Source organism: Notamacropus eugenii, chromosome 3, assembly GCF_028372415.1.
Source record: "Notamacropus eugenii isolate mMacEug1 chromosome 3, mMacEug1.pri_v2, whole genome shotgun sequence".
NCBI lineage: Eukaryota > Metazoa > Chordata > Mammalia > Diprotodontia > Macropodidae > Notamacropus > Notamacropus eugenii.
Window position 1 is genome coordinate 294,834,745 of NC_092874.1, and position 21,563 is coordinate 294,856,307.

The following is a 21,563-nucleotide window of genomic DNA, read 5'->3' on the forward strand; positions in this document are numbered from 1 at the left end:
GATGGGCCCGGAAGGTCTCAATGCAGATGAGAGGTTCAGGAATGAATAGATCATTTACACCTAGAAGCAAGGAAGGCTGCATAGTGAGGGGGGATCTGCCTGGTCTGGGGCATACAAGCAAAGAAAGGATACTAACAACCAGTGAGAGTTGATTCCAACGATGAACAAGATCGAAGACGGAATGTGGGAGGGGGCAGGAGGAGAACAGGGAGGAGAAGGAGAACAGTGACAATCCAATTTGGCTGGAGTACGAAGACTCAAAGAGGGAACGATGTGAGATAAGGCTAAGAGGATGGGTTGGAATCTGATAAGGGAGGGCCTTGAATGCCAAACTCAGAAGGCAACATGGGGTGGTAGAAAGAATACTGGACTTGGCTTCAGAGTCTCCACACCTGGTTTCCAGTCTGGGCTGGTATCCTTAGAGTTGGGAAGGATGCCTCAGGCAAGTTTTCATCACTTCACTCTGATATGGGGATAATTAATCCCATACACACACACACACACACACACACACACACACACACACACACTACCTCCCTCCCAGGGTTACTGCCAACCACTTAATCAATCATCAATAATTTAGAGAGTGCCCACTAAAGGTCAGGCAGTACACAAGGAGCTGGTGATGCTAAGACAAAAGATGAAATCAGTCCCTCCAAAAGTTTACATTGTACTGAGGCCCTAAATGAACACAGAGAATCATTTGTGATCAGAAGGCACCAGCCAGTGGGGGAATTGAGGGTCTTGGGGAAAGAAATATTGCTTGAGCTGAGTTTAGAACAAGGCAAAGAGTTCTGGCAGGCAGAAGCGAGGAAGGAGCAAATTACTGACATGGGGGACGTGCCATGCCTTAGGAACCTTGAGAATGTCGACTTGACTGAACCAAAGTGTGTATGTGAAAAAAGGACATTAATGAGACAGAGAAAAGAGGCGGCAGCCAGGTGGGGAAGGCTTTTAAACTCCAAAGAGAGGCATTGGTGTTGTGGGATGGGCGCTTTGTAAATCAGAGAGTACAAAAGAAATATGAACTGGAAACATTATTGTATTCCACAAGTAATTAACAGGGCAAAGGCAAGACTCCTGGTATGTAGATGAGTGGGACTTCAGCATCTTACAACCCATCAGAGAAGTAGGACATTCTCATAAAGGATCACAAAGGAAGAGGGCGGGGTGGGCATGTCCCAGAGCAAGACGCCACCACCCAAAGGCTTTTATAGACATCTAGAAGGGGATCCTTCCAGGCTCCGTGCCCATGCCTCCTCTCCTAGAAAGCCTTCCAGGATTCCCCCAACTGGTCTCTCTCCCTCCTCAGATTATCATCCATATATTGCTCTGTGAAGGAGAAAGAATACAAGACTAGACTAGAATTCAAGTCCTTCCTTTAACAAACCCTGACTGTGTGACCCTGGGTGGATGAATTAACCAGGGGTGGGGAACCTGCAGCCTTCCCAGAACAAGTCTGGATTCAGTCAAAGAGCTGAACTTAAAGACCTTAGAGGGTCACATGTAGCCTTGAGGCTGCAGGTAACCCACCCCAGAGAGAACATCAGTTAGAGATGAGGTGCCGGCCTGCATTTATGGGTAGATATTCCATGCTGGGAGTCCTTAACACTAATGAGATCACAGATTTCTCCCCCCTTTTCCTCCCCCCACCAAAAAAAATCTTCATTTAACTACATAAACATTATAGTCCTCCTAGGAAAATATGAACTCGTCTAGGTGAGAGACTTTTGTCACAGTGAATTTAATTCTGGCCTCAGGCACTCCTTAGCTATGTGACCTTGAGCAAGTCACTTGATCCTGTTTGCCTCAATTACCTCATCTGTAAAATGAGCTGGATGAGGAAACGGCAAACCACTCTAGAATTTCTTCGAAGAAAACTCCAAAATGGGGTCACAAAGAGTCAGAAACAACTGAACAAAAACAGCAGTCCTGCAAAAGCCAGTAAGTGTGCCAAACTAGATTTGAACTTATGAAGATGAGTCTTCTGACTCCAGGCATAGTGTTCTATCCACTGCATCACCCAGCTACTGCCAGCAAACTGTAAACTGCTATTTACATGGTAACTATTGTTATTACTATGATTTACCCAAAACCTAGTAGGTATCTGAAACAGAATTTTAATCTAGGCTTAAAAAGTAAAGCTGCCTACCCAAAATCACACAGGTAACAACAAAGATTTGAACCCAGGTCCCCAGCTCTAACTTTAGTGCTCTGTCCACCCCCATCATATTGTCCTACTTCTCAGTGTTCCGTTGTCCTATTCTGGTGAAACACACACGGAGGCCAGCCTGGGTTGAGACCAAACCCAAGCTGTGACCACAGACTCACAGAATGTCAGAACAGAATAGAAATTCAATCCAACCACTTCATTTGACAAAGGAGGAAACTGAGGCACCCAAGAAAAAGGAGATGATTTGCTCTGGAAAGAGTACTGGGCTTGGAGTCAGAGGACCTGAACAAATCACCCCATGCTCTCAGACTCTGTTCCTTTCTTTGTACAATGGGGATAAAAATCTTTGAATTCCCCACGTCACAGTATCCTTGTGAGAAAATATGATTTAGAATTAATTCAGAAGGGAGTCTTCTGTGAATGCCAGCCTTGAGCTTTGGGATACAGTAAACATAAAATGTTATATAGGTCCTAATTAATATGAAGCTTAAGGACCCATTGTTAGTAAGCAACAGAAGTAAGATTTGGACCCAGGACTTCTGACTCTAAGTCCAGCTTTCTTTCCTTCTTATAACCACAACTACTGCTTCTCTCTCTCTCTCTCTCTCTCTCTCTCTCTCTCTCTCTCTCTCTCTCTCTCTCTCTCTCTCTCTCTCTCTCTCTCTCTCTCTCTCTCTCTCCCTCTGCCTCCCAGCCTCACCAAAATCAGGCTAAAACAAGACTCTGGGGACTGAGAGGAAGGCCAGAGAGATGGCGCAGGAAGGCCTGCTTGTCTCCAGGCCTGGTGGGAGGGCTAAGCCTCAGAGAGCCGAGAGTCTGGGGGGCTGCTTCCTCTAGACATTTGACTCCCACATTCCTGACCATTCCCAAGGCGTCTCCTCATTCCTGGATTCTCAGCCAACATACCCGTCCATCCCTCCTCCTCCCCTTCCTCCACCATCCTGCCCACAGAGATGGCTCAGGCCAAGGACAGAGTCAGAGGCCCAATGGGAAAGGGAAAAGGGTCCCCAGCCTCCCCAGTGAGGAGGTGCAGACACCACACACACACACACACCCCAAGGGGAAAGGCAGCTGAGCCTGGAGTAGCCTTTGGGGTGAGGGCTGGCAAACTACCTAGCTGGAGTAAGGGGCCCAAAGTTGGAAAAGAACCCATCCCCCAGACTTCCCTCTCCCCTCCCCTCCCCTCTAGGGGGTCTGTGAGTCTGATAAACAGGAAGAGGCCACCCTCTCCTTCTCCTCCTCTCCCCCCCCCCCAACCTTTCACTGCTGGCAGATGAAGTCCTTGTGTTGTGCAGACGCCCCGGGGGAAGGCGCTGCTGCTGTCCAGCCCCTGACCTCGCTGGCTGTGTTTCCTGTCCCTCTGGAACATGAGAGAAAGAGAGAAAAATGGGAATAAGAGAGATATGAAGGGAGCAGGCTTGGAATCCATGTTGGAGCACTGGTGGGAGGAGGGGGTGCCAAGAAAGTGACCTCCTGGGGGTAGCCAGCTTCAAGCCCTAGCTGGAGAGGAGGAAAGGAGAGGAAACGGAGAGACAGAGATATGCGTTTATATAATACCTACTCTGTCAGGCACCACATCAAATGCTTTACATTTGAATCTCACAACAGCCCTGGGAGGTAGGTACTGTGATTATGCTCCTTTTACAATTGATAAAACTGAGGCAGAGGTTTAATGAGTTGTAAGGCTAATATGTGTATCAAGCTGAATTCAAACTCTGGTCCTCCTGACTCCAGGTCCATCACTTTATTTATTGTCCTTCTAGCCACCTCAGAGAGATTGAGAAAGAGAGAAAAAGGTGATGGGGTCTGGAATCAAGAAGCAGAGGGGGAGAAAGAGAAGGTGGAGAGAAAGATAAAGAAGAAGGAGGGATGATGGAGAAAAACAGGAGAATGGGAAATAGATGAAGAAAGAGGAATGTGGAGTAGAATGGAGAAAAAGGGAAGAGAGGAAGAGAGGGATAAAAGGAAAGGGAAATAGAAATAAGGAAAAAGATGGGATGAGAAAAATAAGAGCGAGAAAGATAACTCAAGAAAGAGATTAGAATGAGGACAAATGGAGAAAGAAGTGGGAAGAGAGAAGTGGAAACAGACGGGAAGAAAGAAAAAGGGGAGAGAGAAAAAAGAAGCATCTGCATCTGTACAGAGACATTCCATGCTGGGAGCCCCCAGCTCCCTTCAAAGCAATGCCTACAAAGCAAAGCCCATCTCGCTTCCTGACTCTCTAAGGTGTTAGTGCTAATAAACCAACAAACAAATGAATCAATGAATAAATAAATAAGTGAAAAGATTTACTTTGCTTGTATGCTGAATCAGCTTAGCTGGGGACATGCAGATTTCCCCCTAGCAAAATAAAAGCCGTCTGAGGGAAGGGCTAAAAAAGTTCCACCTTAGTCTTTGGGTGCTCCGCCCATATTACGTATCTACTATTTGCTTGTTGGATTGAATCAATGCCAGGGGAGAGGTACATCAGCAGTCTCAGAGGCGCCCGACCCCCTTATTTTATAGATGAGGAAACTGAGGCACAGAACAGTTAAGTGATTTGAGGCAGCTAGCTAGTACACTGGACCCAGAGGCGGGAAGACCTGGGTTCAAATCCAGAAAACAAGGAAGGCCAGAGAGACTAGGCACAAAGAGATGGGCGTTTTCAGAGACTCCAAAGAGCAATTAGAAGCAATTCTGCATTGAAGATGCAAACCCCACTGCCCTATCTCATGGGCACCCAAGTGGATTATCTTTATCCAAACTGAGGCTGCCAGGGGGTTGAGCTCAGGGCACACTGGAATATCAGATTCTCCTCCCCCACCCTGCTACAGACCCACCACCTATAAGACCTTGTGGTCTGAGCTCTGCCTCAAGGCCCTTTATTTTTAAAATCCCTGTGGGTTCCCTCCCCAAACCAAAGACCACTATGGTAACCCTGGCCTTGGGCCCAGGAGACTGGGGTGGGGCATCCGGCCACACCACCCCCTCCCTAGGGATGGCTCTGGGCCAGTGGAAGGGCAGGGAGGCGCCTTGTCCCAGCCTGAGGCAGCTCAGCTGATAGCCCTGGCATGGCTCTAGCATGAAATAGGGAGGAAGGTATTAACCCTCCTCTACAATATTCATAATAATACTAGCTAGCATTTATAGAGTTCTTAGCAAAGTATTTTACACATACTGTCTCATTTGATCTTCCCAACAACCCTTAGAGGTAGGTGCTATTATTATACCCTTTTTGCAGATGAGGAAACTGAGAAAAAACAAGAGTTCAAGTGACTTGTCCAGGGTCACACAGCATATGAGGCTAGATTTGAACTCAGGTCTTCCTGACTCTTTGCCCATAGGAGAACAGTGTCCTTATACTCTGTGCCCAGATGCCTCTCTTGACCAGCTTGTTTCCACTACCTATATCCCTTGCTTCACATATTAGTGTGTGCCTAGGCAGAATCACAGAATGTTGTAGAACAAAGGATCCTTAGAATATAAAATATTAGAAATGGAAGGAGCCAGAACCTAGAATATCAGAATAGGGAATGTCGGGGCTGGGAGGGCCTTAGAACAGGGGATGTCAGATGGGAGAGGGACCTTGGGGATCATCTAATCCATTCCTTCCATTTAAGAGGTGAGGAAACTGAGTTATGACTAAACCAAATGTGTGTAAATCAAATCAGTTCCTACGTACTAAGACCAAAGCATGGATGAAGAAGAGCACGTCAGTATCCACCTTCTGGCTTGCTGTAATACACTGAGTAATCATATCGAGAGCCAGCTTCAAAGCCAGGAAGGCCTGGGGCCAAATCCTGCTCCTGACCAGTAAGGTTCGTGTGACCCTGGGCAAGTCCCTAAACACAGGGGTTTCTAACCTGAGGTCCCTGAACTTATTTATCGGAAACATTGTGAAAACACTATTAATGAATATGAACAGTTTCCTTTCTAATCCTATATCCATTGCCCTCAAGGACTGGGGACTGTCTGTTGCCTTTCTTTGTATCTCCAGGATTTAATACAATGCCTTACGTACTGTTGTTGTTCAATCATCCCAGCTGTATCAGACTCTCCCATGACCCCAGTAGGGTTTTCCCCACAAAGATATTAGAGACTTTGCCATTTCCTTCTCCAGCTCATTTTCCAGATGAGAAAACTGAGGCAAACAGGGTGAAGTGACTTGCCCAAGGTCACACAACTAGTAAATGTCTGGGGTCATATTTGAACTCAGCTCTTCCTGACTTCAGGACCAGGGTTCTATTCATTGCACCACCTAGCTGCACCGTGACGCATAGTAGGTGCTTAATAAATATTATTGCCTGACAGACTGCCATCATTCAATGTATAAAATATTTTGTTTTATGTCTTCAAAAGAATATTGCTCTGAGAATGAGCCCATAGGTTTAAAAATCCCTGAATTAACTTTGCAGATCCCTCAGGCAGTTCCTTAAGACATAAGTTACAAACAAAGGGCTACCCTTCATTGGTGGAGTCAGTTTCCACACCTGGAATTTCCCTCTCCCAATGAAATCCCCAGTCCCGTCCCTAGGTCTCTCCTTCCTTCTTCAATGAATACACACCCAGGCATGCTCATACATGCACTTTTATTTTTTGGGGAGCAGAGGGACATGATACATATTTTTCTAGATGAGGTTTACTCACCTGCAGGGATACCTGGGCTGTCACTCAGGTAAGGGACACTTCCTAAAAGCAGGTCAACATGTCCAAGTTCCCTGCTTTGGCTCATCACTGGGGCCCTCATGACCCTTCCCATGACCACCTGGAAAAATGCACTGTCTTCAACCTGTCATGTACTTGTAACTTTCAAAAGTATTTCTCAGCCTCATTCCCTCCTCTGAACAAATGTGCAAAGTAGATAGAGTATTATCATTGCCTCTGGGCAGATAAAGATACTGAGGCCCAGAGAGAAGAGGCAAGTAAGGTCACAAAGCAAATCAGTAGCAGAGCTCCTATTGGTTACTCTTGGAGATGTGTCCCCACAATCTCCACCTCAAATGTAACAACAGCCACAACAATAAGCAGTAGCTTACCAAGACCCGTCATTCTACCCACCTGTGTGGTAGGCCACAGAATATTAGATAGAAGAAGAGAACAGCAAAGGTGGTGACCTGTCCCAACACCATTTCTATCTCATCAAAAGAAGCAAAGAGGGAGAGAGATAGAGAGACAGAGAGAGGGACAGAGACAGAGAGAGACAGAGACAGAGAAAGAGACAGAGAGACATGGTTAGATAGATGGACGGATGGATGGATGAGTGGATGAATGGATGGATGGATGGATGTATAGACAGACAGACAGACAGACAGACAAACAGACAGACAGACAGACAGACAGACACAGATAGATAGATAGATAGATAGATAGATAGATAGATGATAGATAGATAGATAAGGACAAGTAATCACCAACTACAGTGATACTTATAATAGCTTGTACAGGATTTTAAGTTTTACAATACATTTTCCCCTAGAAATTTCTGTGCTAGGTCAACAGTCAAGCCCTTATTAACTGCCTACTATGTGCAAGGCAATACGCTAAGTAGAGGGGATATGGGGGAAAAGGGAGCCCACATAGTCTCATTCTTATTTTACAGATGAGTTGATTGTGGCTCAGAAAGAGGTTAAAGGTGCCCAAGGTGATAAAGGGAATGCCAGAGTTGGAATGATATTTCATATGCATAGCTTTGGACATGTCACTCTACTCAGAAATCTTCAGAGATTTCCTACTGCTTCCCCAGTAAAGTTCCATTCCCTTTGCCCAGCATTCAAAGCCCACCCACCATAGCTGTGACTAATTAGGGGGCACCACAGTGCCTTTGGTGCTGAACCTGGCATCAGAAAAATGTGAGTTCAAATGCAGCCCTGGACTCATCCTAGCTGGGTCACCCTGAGCAGGTCACTTAAACTCTGCTGGCCTCAGTTACCTAATCTGTAAAAGAGGATAATAGCAGCACCTACCTCCCAGGGTTGTTGTGAGGTTGTTGTCAAGTTCTTGCCAACCTTAAAACACAATAAATATTAGCTATTATTGTTCTATGCTCCTGGGACACAGGACTTGCCTTTTGACTTTGAACAGGTCTTGTTCCCTGAAATGTCTTCTTTGCATGCCGCCCCCCCCCCCCCCCTTAGCCTATGCCAGCCTTTTTCCCCCTTCTTTTTTTAAAGACCAGACTTGTGATTTCATTTGGTGTGGGGAATTCCCAATGAGGAAACTCCCTCTCTTTGTGCAGATGGAAACCTGAGCAGTAGCTGTTTGAGTTTCGGAGAGTAGTCTGGGGAGCTAAGAGGTTGAGGTGAATTGCTCAGGTTCCCATGGGTCAGAAGGAGCCTGAAACCCTCCTGACTCTAAGACCAGCTTACACTATTCATTATGGCACTCTGCCCTCTCCCAAGCTCCCATCTGGCCTATTGCAAAGACCTCTGGGAAGGTCTGCCTGTCTTCACTCTCCAGTACCACCCAAGCTTCACATAGTTACTGTTTCAATGGTTCTGGGACATAGATCTGAACCAGTCACTCCTCTTTTCAAAAATCTGCAACATACAAGTCATTCCCCAATTGATAAATGGTCAAAGGATACAAAGAGGCAATTTTCAGAGGAAGAAATTAAAGATATCTATAATCATATGAAAAAATGCTCTAAATCACGTTTGATTAGAGAGATGCAAATCAAAACAACTCTGAGGTACCACATCACACCTATTAGATTAGCAAACATGACAGAAAAGGAAAATGTTAAATGTTGGAGAGGATATGGGAGAGCTGGAACACTAATTCATTGTTGGTGGAGCTGCGAGCTCATCCAACCATTCTGGAGAGCAATTTGGAACTATGCCCAAAAGGCTCCAAAAATATGCATACCCTTTGACCCAGCAATATAACTTCTAGGACTGTATCCCCAAGAGATCATAAAAATGGGAAAGGGTCCCACGTGTACAAAAATATTTATAGCAGCCCTCTTTGTAGTGGCCAAAAACTGGAAATCAAGGGGATGCTCATCAATTGGGGAATGGCTGAATAAATTATGGTATATGAATGGAATGGAATACTATTGTGCCATAAGAAATGATGAACAAGAAGACTTCAGAGAAGCCTGGAAAGATTTATATGATCTGATGCTGAGCGAAAGGAGCAGACCAGGAGAACTTTGTGCACAGCAATGACCACAGTGTGCAAGAGTTTTTTCTGGTGGGCTTGGATCTTCATAGCAATGCAAGGACTTAAAAAAAAATTCCCAATGATCTTCTAAGGCAAAATGCCTTCCACATTCGGAGAAAGATCTATGGGATTCAATTGCAGAATGTAGCAGGTCATGTGTGTGTGTGTGTGTGTGTGTGTGTGTGTGTGTGTGTGTGTGTGTGTGTATTATGTTTTGGTTTGTTATATGATTTCTCCCATTTATTTCAGTTCGTCTACACAGCATGACTTTAGTGAAAATGTATTCAATAGGAATGTATGTGTAGATCCTATATAGAATTGTATGCCGTTTTGGGGAGGGAGGGAGGTGGGGGGGGTAGGTAAGGGGAAAATAAATCTAAATTTTATGGTAGTGATTGTAGAGCATTAAAAATAAATAAAATGAATATATCTTTTAAAAAAAATCTGCAGTGGCTCCCCATTGACTCCATGACCATAAAGGTCATTTGGTGGCAATGTACTTTTTCAGCTTTATCTCTTCCAGGAATCCTAGCCTAAGGTGACAACTCTCCATTCCCTGAATGAGCCCTAAGTCCTCCTGTCTCTATGTCTTTGTTCACAAGCTCCCTGTATGTGGAATGCCCTCCTTCCCCCTCTTTGCCTGATGTTTGCCTTCCTATCCTTTACACCGAAATGAAATGCAACCTCTTCCAGGAAGCCTGCCTAGGTCCCAAATCAATAAACTCTCCCTCCTCAGAGCTAACATATACTTTGTTTGCACCTTTCTAATGTCCTTTGTGGAAAGAGCACCTAAAGCCAGTTGATAGGATTCCGGGCCTGAAGTCAGGAAGACTTGAGTTCAAATACAGCCTCAGAAACTCACTAGCTGTGTGACCCTGGGCAAGTCACTTAATCTTAGTTTGTCTTAATCTACTGGAGAAGGAAAGCCACTCCAGTGTCTTTGCCAAGAAAACCCCACACATGACTAAACAATAACAATGTACTCTAGACATAGGAGTGGAAAGAGAATCAACCTTGGAGTGAGAAAGACCTGGGGGTTCAAGTCTCTCTTCTGGTTGACATATGGATCCTGCATAAATGACAACACCTCTCAGTGCCTCAGAGAACTCCCTAAAACTTCAATTTTGGAGAAAGCCCTACCCTGCAGCCAGCAGTGAAAGGACTTTCCTCATTCAAAGTTCCCTACACCAATGAAATCAGAGGGTCAATCTCCCCAGCTCCACCTCCCACCCTCAGAAATGTACTGGGCATCAGAGTGTTTGTGGGTGTTTGGGCCTTATCTCTTTGGAGCTCTTACAAAAGCAGTATCTTATCTCACTTTCCTAGCTCCCAGTACCTAATGTCATTCTCTGTCCAGTGTCTGGTGACTGAATTAATAAGACACAGAGGCAATATTCAAACTCAGTTTCTCCTTCCAGTGCCAATGTTTATTTCCCAGGGAATGACTTGATTGAATGGGCTCAAACCCAGTCTCTAGACACTAAGTTCATCAACCTTTCCATTAGGGAAAAGACCTTACTTATCTAAACTGTGTCTCCCCCAGGAGATTCTCTGCCAGCCCATAGGAATCAATGTTTGTTAGGCTAAAGACCTTCCAAGAACCACCCTAGCCTAGAGCTATTGGGGCCCCTTTCTCTAAGGGTGGTGAAATGCTCTTAACAGTCACCTGGCCCAAGGGTGCCCCAATACGCTCTCCAAAAGAGAGGAGCTCAACCAGGATATGCCAGAATTCCAGTAGCCTGCACTTCCCCCACCTGATGACTGTTCTCAAAAAGAAGGTGACTGAGAACTATATGTGGAAACACAAAGCCAGCAGGGACCTTGGACATGTCAGCTGCCAGCTAAGTAAACAAAAGACTCTGGCAAGCTCTTCAGCTTCAGTGTCAGAGACCTTGAGAGGGGCCCGCCCCCCCTTAATGCCCTGTCCCAGCCTGTCCCAGCCCAGCACACACACACCGCCAATACTGCCCTTCCTCTAGGGAGCATCAAGCCTGCTTAACCCCTTCAGGCCAGCACTGGAAAGAGGCTTCAACAGTTATCAGGTCTTTAGAGATGGAAAGGACCTTAGAAGTTATAGGGTCTAACCTTTTCATTTGAGAGATGGAGAAACTGAGGTCCAGAGAGGTAAACATTTCACACCAGAAAAAAAAAAAAAAAGCAGCCGAGCCAGAATTTCAGTACTGTTGCTCTGATTCCAAAATCTAGCCTTCTTTTTACTGAGGTATTTGTCATCTTGTAATCCCCATTAACCAATAGATTACAAACTCCCTGAGGACAGGGATATTTGTTTTACTTGATCTCCAAATCTTTGAAGAAAAGACATAGCAAAGGATTCCCTCAGGGAAATGTGGAATGCAAAATATGTATGTACATACATATATGTGTATGTATAGGCTGGTCTTGTGTCTCAGTCTGCCTATTATAGTTGAACAGTTTGGGAGCTGTCTTGATATATTCTTGAATCAGTGAAAGAGGAGGAAAGCTTCCAGTACCTTAGGTGGACCTTCCCAATGGTGAACTTAATGGGAGGAGGAAGGAACATCCTTCACAAAGGATGGGTAGAGGAGGAAGAGGTGAAATATCTATCCATGGAGGGATCAATCAGCTCATGGGAGTATCTCCCCCAGCATCAAGCACAGGGTTCTGTATGTAGAACTTTGGAATCGATTACATGACATGGGAGATATGAGCAAAGGAATGCCCAGCATGGTGTGCCGGTATCAAAGAAAAGGAGCATCATGCTCTATGAGTGAAGCAGAATTGCAGCAGCTCTGAAGCATGAGATGCATGAGTTTAGAGACATTTGTATTCCAAATGTTCATTTGTGACCAACCTGTGGCAGAGCCTTCCAAGCTCATATTGGTCTAGTCAGCCACTGTTGGATACACTGTGTCCTGACCCCAACGTTGTGATGTCATTGGTCCTCTTTGAGATCAAAGGACAACAACTGTCACCATAAGAGGTCTAAAAATATCTTTGTTGAATGAAGGAATGAATACCTGGGTGAATAAGTGCATCTCTCCAGTTCTTGCCAGTCAGCACCAACATTCTATGTCTGATTCATGGGGATTAGGATGATAAGATAACATCTGGGACAGTATCTGTGTCTTCTCCAGACTACTTACATCTTATCTAGATGTTAATAGCCTGGAGAAGACAAAGGGGAGAGATATGTCTTCAAATACCTGAAATACCACATGGAAAGGGGGGATTAAATTTGTTCTGCTTGATCCTAAAGGGCAAAACAGAAGGACAAGAGGCAGGTATCGGTTTGACATGAGGGCAAAGCTCTTTGCAATCAGAGCCCGCAATGGGATTGAACAGCTTCTTCAAGCAGTGAACTCCATGCCCTTAGAGATATGTCAGCAAATGATGATTTGTTGGTGAATCAAGAAAATGAGCAGAAAAGTTCAAGGCTTGATGGTCACTTGTCTAGGATACACAAGGGATACTAGGGATACCAGGGACCTCTAAGTCATTCATAAAGCACTTAACACAGAGCCTAGCAAATAGTAGGGGCTTACTAAATGCATGTTACCTTTCCCTTTCCCTCTAAGGGGGTTTCACCTCTGAAATGCTATGATTCTAATATTAAATCACCCACCTTGATAGGGCTAGTTTAGAGTACAATTAATCAAGTATTTATTAAACACCTACTGTGTGCCAGGGACTGGGAGATCCAAAGCTAAAAGTCTTTGCCCTCAAGGTGCTTACATCCTAATTTCAGCAAAGGGAGGAGAGACATTTGGTCTCTGCTTTTGGAGACCTCACCTTCCTCTTAGGGCAATCCAACTAATGATCCCCAGGCTATAAACTGGAGACACACACACACACACACACACACACACACACACACACACACACACACACACACACACACACACACACACACACACACACACACCCTGCATTGGATAAGGTGCTAAAGGACAAGGTAGACAAGAAGTTCTATAGGAATTCAGAGAAGGAGTAGATCAGTGTGGCTGGGAAGACTCCTAAGAGACTAATTGGGCCCTCCCTCTGAGATGCCCTAATAACTACTCCCTATATAATACCTTGTAAACACCTAGTTGGGCAGCAAGGTGGCACCATAGTGCACAGAGCACCAGGCTTGGACTAAGGAAGACTGGAGTTCAAATTTGACCTCAGATACTAGCTGTTCCAGCCTAGGCAATTCACATTTCCCTGTTGGCCTCAGTTTCCTCATCTGTGAAATGAGCTAGAGAAGGAAATGGCAAACCACTCTAGTATCTCTGCCAAGATAACCCAAATGCATTCATGAAGAGTCAGACCCAACTGAAATAACTGAACAACCACAAACACCTAACTATTTACCAGAACTCCCTGAGGACAGAGACATTTTTTTCCTGCCTTCCTTTGTATCTCTAGTGGTAAGCACATATTTAAATGCTTAAAAGTGTGCTGATTGACTGAGTGGCTAAACATTCACTCTTTGAAACTCAGGTCTGTCATGTGATAAGTTCCTGGGAACTTGATGGCAAGTTTTGCAATGGCTGTGCTGCTTAAACACATATGAAGAGGATGAAGGCATTCTCTGCTCCCTTCCACTCTCACCATGTTAAGAGTTAGGACCTTATTGGGAAAGGATATAATGCCAGCAAGTGGATGGCAGGAGGGTGATGCAGAGAATGCCAGAGCTGGGAGGGGGCCTTAGAACAGGGGGCAGACACCCTAAGTTGGGAGGATGGGCTTGGCCAAGACTCTGGCTTCCCTGAAGAGAAAACCCGAAGACCAGAGATATAAAGGGCCAGAGAGAGATCACCTAGTCCGATGTCTCTTTTGACAGAACAGAACACTCAGAGATCATCTAAGCATCAATTCCTCTGAAAAGAAGCCCCACCTGGGCCTCAACCTACTTTTCCAGTGTTCCAGGCACATTGCTGCCCTTCATATGCTATACTGTCCCATCAACCTGTGTCCATTGCCCACATTTTTCCACCTCCACACCTTTGCAGAGACTGTCCCCTATGTTAGGCATTCCCTTCTATTTTCCACCTTGTTGTTCAGTCATTTCCGACTCTTCATGACCCCATTTGAGGTGTTCTGGGTAGAGACACTGGAGTAGCTTGCCATTTCCTTCTTTAACTAATTTTATAGAAAAGGAAACTGAGGCAAAAAGAGAGAAGTGGCTTGCCCAGGGTCACACAGCTAGTAAGTGTCTTAGGCTGAATTTAAACTCAGGAAGATGCGTCTTCCTGACTCCAGGTCTGGTACTCTGTGCATTATGATACCAGCTACTGGCCTTAGAATACCTAGCTTCCTTCAAAGCTCAGCTCTAACATCAGTTCTTGTGTGAGACCTTTCCTAATACCTGCAGTGAGTGCCTCCCCTCCCCCCACAGATACTTTGTATCTATTGTATATGTATGTATATATGTGTCTCTCTGTGTGTACACACAGACACACACAGAGATACTTTATATCTATCATAGCTCCTCATATAGGTACTTTGTATCTATTTTATATCCTTTCCCTCCCCACATAGATACTTTATATCTATCTTATATGTCTTATTCTCCCACATAGATACTTTATATCTATTTTATAGCCTTTTCCCTCCCTACAAAGATACTTTGTATCTGTGTGTGTGTGTGTGTGTGTGTGTGTGTGTGTGTGTGTGTGTGTGTGTGTGTGTGTATCACCTCCCCCATACAGATACTTTGCATTTATCTTAGTCACTCCCTTAGGTATATCCGTACTTCCTTCAGAATAATATAAGTTTCTGGAGGTAAGGGATGATTTCATTTCTAACTTGGCATCCTGAGCCCCTGTCATAGTGCTTGGCACTTAAATCTTCTGGATTCATTGACAGAGTGAAGAGGTTGCCCTTCCTCTGCTTGGAACTCTGTCAGTGAAGGGAATAGCAGTTACCCAGGAAACTCATTTCACTTCTGGGCATCTCCAGTTGTTAGAAAGCTTCTTCCAGCCAATAAGGTAAAATCGTCCTCATTGTCACTTTCTCCGAATTTGGTCCTAGCTCTGCTGTTTGGGCAACAAAGATCAACTCTCCTGCAACAAGCATTTATTAAGCACTTAGTGTACCAAAAGCAGCAACCTTGCCCTCAGGGAGCTTAACTACACACGGATACCTATGTTCATACAAAAGATATACCTAGTTAGATGAAAGGCTATCTCCAAGGGAAGCCACAAATGATAGAGGCACCAGGAAAGCCCTTTGAGGAGGGAGGATCCAAGTTGAGAACTGAAGGAGGTGAGGTCAGAGTGCAGAGCATACCAGGCATGGAGCAGCCAATGAAAAGGCATGAAGTTGGGACATGCAAGTCAACCAGCATAACTGGGTTGTAGAGAGCAGTAAAATGTAACAAGGCTAGAAAGGGCCAGGTTGTGAAGACTTGGACGTCAAGCAGACGTCATTATATTTGATCCTAGAAGTAATAAGAAGTCAATGGAATATACTGAGTGGGGAAGGCAACAGTCAGACCTGGGCTTTGGGAAGATCACTTTGGCAGCTGAGGGGAAGGTGGACTGAGGTGAACAGACCCTTCTCCCTCCCCACCTTGCCCCAGGAGCTATTGCACTAATGCAGGTATGAGTGGCTAGTACTGACAACAGTAATAGGGATGATCAGTCGATCAGTCAATAAACACTCATTTAATTAATTAGCTACTATGTGCCAGGCACCATCCAGGTTGAGTGGTTGAGAGCTAATGGAGCTCTGGAGGGAAGGATAGTGAGCTTTGTTTTTGGACTTGTTGAGGTGTCTATGGGATGCCTAGTCTGAGATGTCCAACAAGAAGCTGGTGATGCTTGGCCAGAGTGAGGAGAGATACGTTTTATCATTCAGTCCTTTCAGCAGCTTTGTGACCCCATTTGGAGTTTTCTTGGTGAAGATACTGGATAGTTTGCCATTGCTTTCTCCAGTTCATTTTACAGATGGAGAAACTGAGGCAAATAGAGTGAAGTGACTTGCCCAGGGTCACACATCTAGTAAGTGTCTCAGGCTGGATTTGAACCCAAGGAGAGGAGTCTTCCTGACTCCAGATTTGGCACTCTATCCACCTATGGCCTTAGCTTAGATACTAGAGGTAAACAGAGCTGAGAGGCATCTGCATAGAAATGATACCTGAATCCATGGAAGCTGATGAGATCACTAAGAGAGATAGCTCAGAAGGCAATAAATAATAATATCCAACATTTATAATCTGCTTAAAGATTTGCTAAGTGCTTCACAAATTCTACCTCCTCTGATCCTCACAATTCTGGGAATCCCTAATAGGCTATCCCTATTTTACAGATGAGGAAATTGAGGCAGACAGATTAAGGAACTTGTACAGGGTCACACAGCTAGTAAATGCCTAAAGCAGGATTTGAACTCTGGTCTTCCTGACTCCAGGTCTAACCTTCTATCCAAAGGGTCACCTATCTGCCTAACTAGAGAAGGGGGCTCAGGATAGACCCTTGGAGCACCCGGATAAGGATCCAGCAATGGAGACTGAGGATTGGTCCAACAAGGAGGAGAAGAATTGGGGAGAGCAGTGTTATGAAAACCTAGAGAGAAGAATCAAGAAGGTGGTGATTGACAAGTGTTAAAGCTGCAGAGACATCAGGAAAGACGAGGATGGGGAATCAGCAGGAAGATACCTCGAATTCTTCATGTGTGTGCTTTCTGTCACATTGGGGTGGGAAGCACCCACATGCCAGGGTCCATCTGAGCAATGGATGCAGGCCCAAGGCAAGGTCAGGGAGGGACAGTCTCTGTCTTCTTGTCCCCTTAGGTCCTAGAGGTGCTCAGAGCTCTGGCTGGGCCCCTGGCTCCACGCCCACCTCCCTATCACCGCCTGACAGGCCCAGTCTGGACAGAATGACCCATTGTTCCTTAGCCCCAACACTCTTCCTGTCCCCTCCGGGGACTAGCCAAGAACAAAGAGCAAGAAACTCCAGCTCGGAGTCAAGGACCCCTCCTCACACAAACCCTTCCCTCTACCATTCCCCAGCCCCAGGCCCCAGAATAGCTCCCTGAAAGCCAACTCAGCAAGAAATACTGCTGTCGGCAGCCTCAGAGGCACTTCTGAGGAATCCTCTGGCTGCTGCTTGCCACCCAGCTGGCCAAAACAGGGCAGCTGACCCTGCCTGGTGCCCTGTGGTTCTGCTGTTGGGGTCCTAGGGCCTGTGTGACAGGCAGTAAAGGAGGAGAGAGACGGGAACCAATTCAATTTCTTTCCTTGTTCCCAATTCAATTGACAATCACAGAACCATAAAGGGTGGGATCTGGGAGAGGCCTTAGAACAGGGAATGTCAGAGCTATGTGGAGCCTTAGGGCATGGAATGTCAGAACTAGAAGGACCACAGAACATGGAATGTTGAAAGTGGGTAGTCTTTAGAACAAGGAATGTCAGAGCTGGGAGGGACCTTAGAACACAATGCTAGGGAAGCTGTCAGCGATCATCTGTTCCAATCCCTCCTTTCAGAGGTGGAAAGACTGAGCCCTGCTCACCTGTGACAGAGCCAGGACTACGCTCCAACTCCCTGACTAGGTTAGGGATCTAGGAATTTCCAGCATCCCCCTCACACTGACTTTCTTAGTCCTACTCCACAGGAAGACAATAGCTAAATGAAAGAACCCCTCCAGACCCCACCCTCCCCCATGATCATCACTTTCCTGGAGCCACAGAGAGTAGTCTGAGCCTGATGAAATGAGATTGGAGTTAGGTCTGAGCATGAGCTTCCCAGGAGCCCTTTCCCAGTGGTGGGAAGTCCAGGGACATTTCCAGCCTCTGACAGCTGTTCCTGCTCTAATGGGTGTCTCCCGAAGAAGCCCAGTCAGTACAAGCCACACACTCCCCCCTCACCAATGTTTACTGTTGGCCGCCTGCTCTGACCCTCCCTCCCCCAGCCACACACTGACACTCTGTCTCACCCACTCTCCCACTCACTTTATCCTGTCCTCATACACCCTCTTAAAGCCTTGGTCATCTATCTTCTTGCTTTTGCTTCTCAGTTGGTCCAGTTGTATCATTTATTGTCTCTGACAATGACCCTCAACTGGGCCTCAGTTTCCTGGAAAGTGAGGATATTTATAAGAACCAGAGCCACATTTTGATAATTCTCACAATATTTCAAACTTTTTCATTATTTATTATTTTATCTATTATGCTGATTTGTTATCCATGATCTTTGATCCTACTGTTGTAATTTGGGGGGGAGGGTCACAAACCAAGGTCATATAAGATGATGGACTTAATCGATAAATGTGTGTGTTCTGATTGCTCCACTGACCAACCAATCCTGTGTCTCTCCCTCTCCTAAGTCTCCCTATTCCCTGAGACACAATATTGAAATTAGGCCAATTAATAACTTTACAGTGGCCTATTAGTGTTTCAGTGACAGGAAGAGTCAGACGAATTTCATTGTTGTCTTCTTTTTCAAATTGCCCCAGCCATCCAACCTTCAATAACTATCACCCTGATCAGTCAGTAGCCATCAACATCAAGGCAAGAACCTCCACCAGCAAAAAGATTATAACTTGCTGAAGGCTCAGGTGATGATTAATAATTTTTAGTAATAAAGTACTTTTAAAATTAAGTTATGTACACTGTTTTTTAAAACATAATACTATTGCATGCTTAATAGACTACAACATAGTGTAAATATTATTTTTATGTGCAACGGAAAATCAAAATATACATGTGACTTGCTTTATTGTGCTATCACCTTTACTGAGGTGGTCTGAACCCAAACCCTCACTATCTCTGAGGTGTGCCTATATGTCCAAAAGGTGCTTGACTGGACAATATCACGACTTCGCTTATACCCCTCAAAGAGCTCAAGTAAAGAAGAAAAAGGTTCACTCTTAAAATTTTGTTTGTGGCAACTTATTTTGATGTACCAGAAACTAAGAGAGAGCCCATCAATTGGGAGATGAGGATATATGATGGCATAAGAATATCCTAGAACATTAAGGTTCTGTAAGAAACGATGAACCAGTTGGTTTCAGAGAATTCAGCAAAGACATGGGCAGGTAGGTGGTACAGTAGGTAGAGTGCTGATCTTGGAATCAGGAAGGCCTGAATTCAAATTCAGCCTCAGATACTTCCTAAGTTAATGAATCCGTTAAGTCACTTAATCTCTGTCTGGCTCCATTTCCTCATCTGTAAAATGGGGATAATAGTACCTATCTCCCAAAGTTGTTGTGAAGATCCCATGAAATTCTCTATTATGTAAAGCACTTTGCAAAACTCAGAGTATATGTGCTAGCTATTATCTATTATTATTAGGAAAAGTTCTGCTCATATACTTTGATTATATATATATGTATACATATATAATTGATTGTATTCAATATATTTGATTATAATATGTGTTGCCTTCTTGCTCTCACCAGCCCATGTCTGGCCTCCAGAGAATTCTAGTTCTGCACACCATCCCCTTAGTTCATCTGATAAAAAGAGTACATTTGGCAAAATGTCTTCCTTGGCTTTCAGGAGGGATAGAAAACCAACGTACCAAGGACAGGCTTGTGGAGTGACTGGGTGCTTGGACCCAGGGAGCAGTCTCAATTCCCTAGAACAGGACCTTGAACACAGTAGATGATTAGGGAATCCTTGCTGGTAGTAGTATCTGACTTCTATGCAGCATTTCAAAGTTTGCAAAGTATTTTACATATAGTATTTCACTTGTCTCACCATAAACCTAAAATGGCAGCCCTCCAGTTGTTATTCTAACCACTTTACAGATTAAAAAAAACAAACTAAAGTTCCGAGAAGTTGTGACTTACCCAGGATCACACAGCTAGTAAGTGGCAAAGCTAAGACTTAAATCCAGTTAGTCAATCGCAAGTCAGTCATTAAATACAATTAAATACAACACTTCTTTCCCCAGCTTTTCTCAAGGCAGGCTACAAGTCCTGGCTCCTGAACAGAGAATGCTTCAGCACCCCCTCCTCCCAACCACATCTACCCCTAGCAAAGGACAAAGTCTCCAGTGTTTCTAAGCTCAGCATCTTCCCCACCAGGGCTGAGGAGCTCAGGTGAAAAGTAAATCAACATAGCTAACTTCCACCAAGAACACTGCCGTGCCTCGAGTAACAAATCTATCAGCCCTTTACTGAGAATCCCCTGGGTGTCCCACCCTGAGAAGAAGATTCCATTCTGCCCTGGAGAACAGAACAATGTGATGGCAGAGACAGGAAGCAATTCCAAATTATGGAACAATCGGGGCCCGGATAGAAAACAAAAGCTCGAGAACAATCATCGAATGTTTGAGCTATAACTGGCCACAGGGAATGGACTGGCATGCCAGGGAGGGGCCACCTTAGGACAAAGGATGTCAGTCCTGAGAGGGACCTTAGAAAACACAATGGAAGGGCAGGGGGAGCATAGAGAGTGTTCGAACTTTGAATGTCAGGGGTTTCAAATAAATAATAAAAGAGCTGGGAGGGACTTTAGAAAAGGCAGTGTCAGAGATGAAATGGTTCTTAAAGCAAATAATATCAGAGCTATAAAAGACCTTAGACCTTAGAGTATTAGAGCTGAGAAGAGCCTTAGAACACGGAATATCAGGGCTGGGTAGAATAGGGAATGTCAGAGCTGGGAGGAACTTATAGAATATGGGATGTCAGAACTGGGAGGGGCCTTAGAATTTGGGGTGTCAAAACTGGGAGAGGCCCTAAAGCCTGGGCAATCCAACCTGTTCAGGGACATAATTACAGAGTCTAAGGGCTGTGACCATTGCAAAAAGAGATGAGACGGAGGACACAAGCTGGAATGTGGTAGAGGGGGAGTGTTCCGATTGTCCCAATGTTCTGTGATTTACTCAGAACCAAAAGCTTCCCTCCTACTCCCTTCCTTCTCCCTCTCCTACTTCCCTTTCCCAACTGTTTCCTCTCTGCCCTCTCCAGGGTGCGGGTAGGGAGGGCCTGAGCCAGCCCAGCAGCTGACTTCACGTGGATATGATAGGGTGAGGGCAGGCCTCCTGCCAATGCCTCTGTTGGCTAACACTGGCCAGAGACAAGAAGCTTTCAGAGGCATAGATGGGGGGGCAGGGAGGGGGTGGGGAGGGGGTGGGAGGACGTGGACAGCTAAGCAGGGAGGCCAATGGCTGGACCAACAGGCAGATTATTGGAGGAACCAAGTGAATGCCTAGTAGACCTGTGAGTGTGGATGGACAGATGGACAGGCTAATGGATGGATAGACAGATTGGTGAAGAGAAAGATAGATATCCAGTTGCAAAACCTAAGCTGTAAGTCTAGTCAGACACAGAGATGGAGGCA

At 45.2% G+C, this 21,563-nt stretch overlaps 1 long non-coding RNA gene across 1 annotated transcript in view; it reads right to left on the minus strand.

The window, feature by feature from the left end:
* The window catches only part of LOC140534689 (uncharacterized), a 41,377-nt gene that overhangs the window by 15,005 nt on the left and 4,809 nt on the right, over nt 1-21,563 (minus strand). The gene's annotated exons all lie outside the window — the stretch shown is intronic.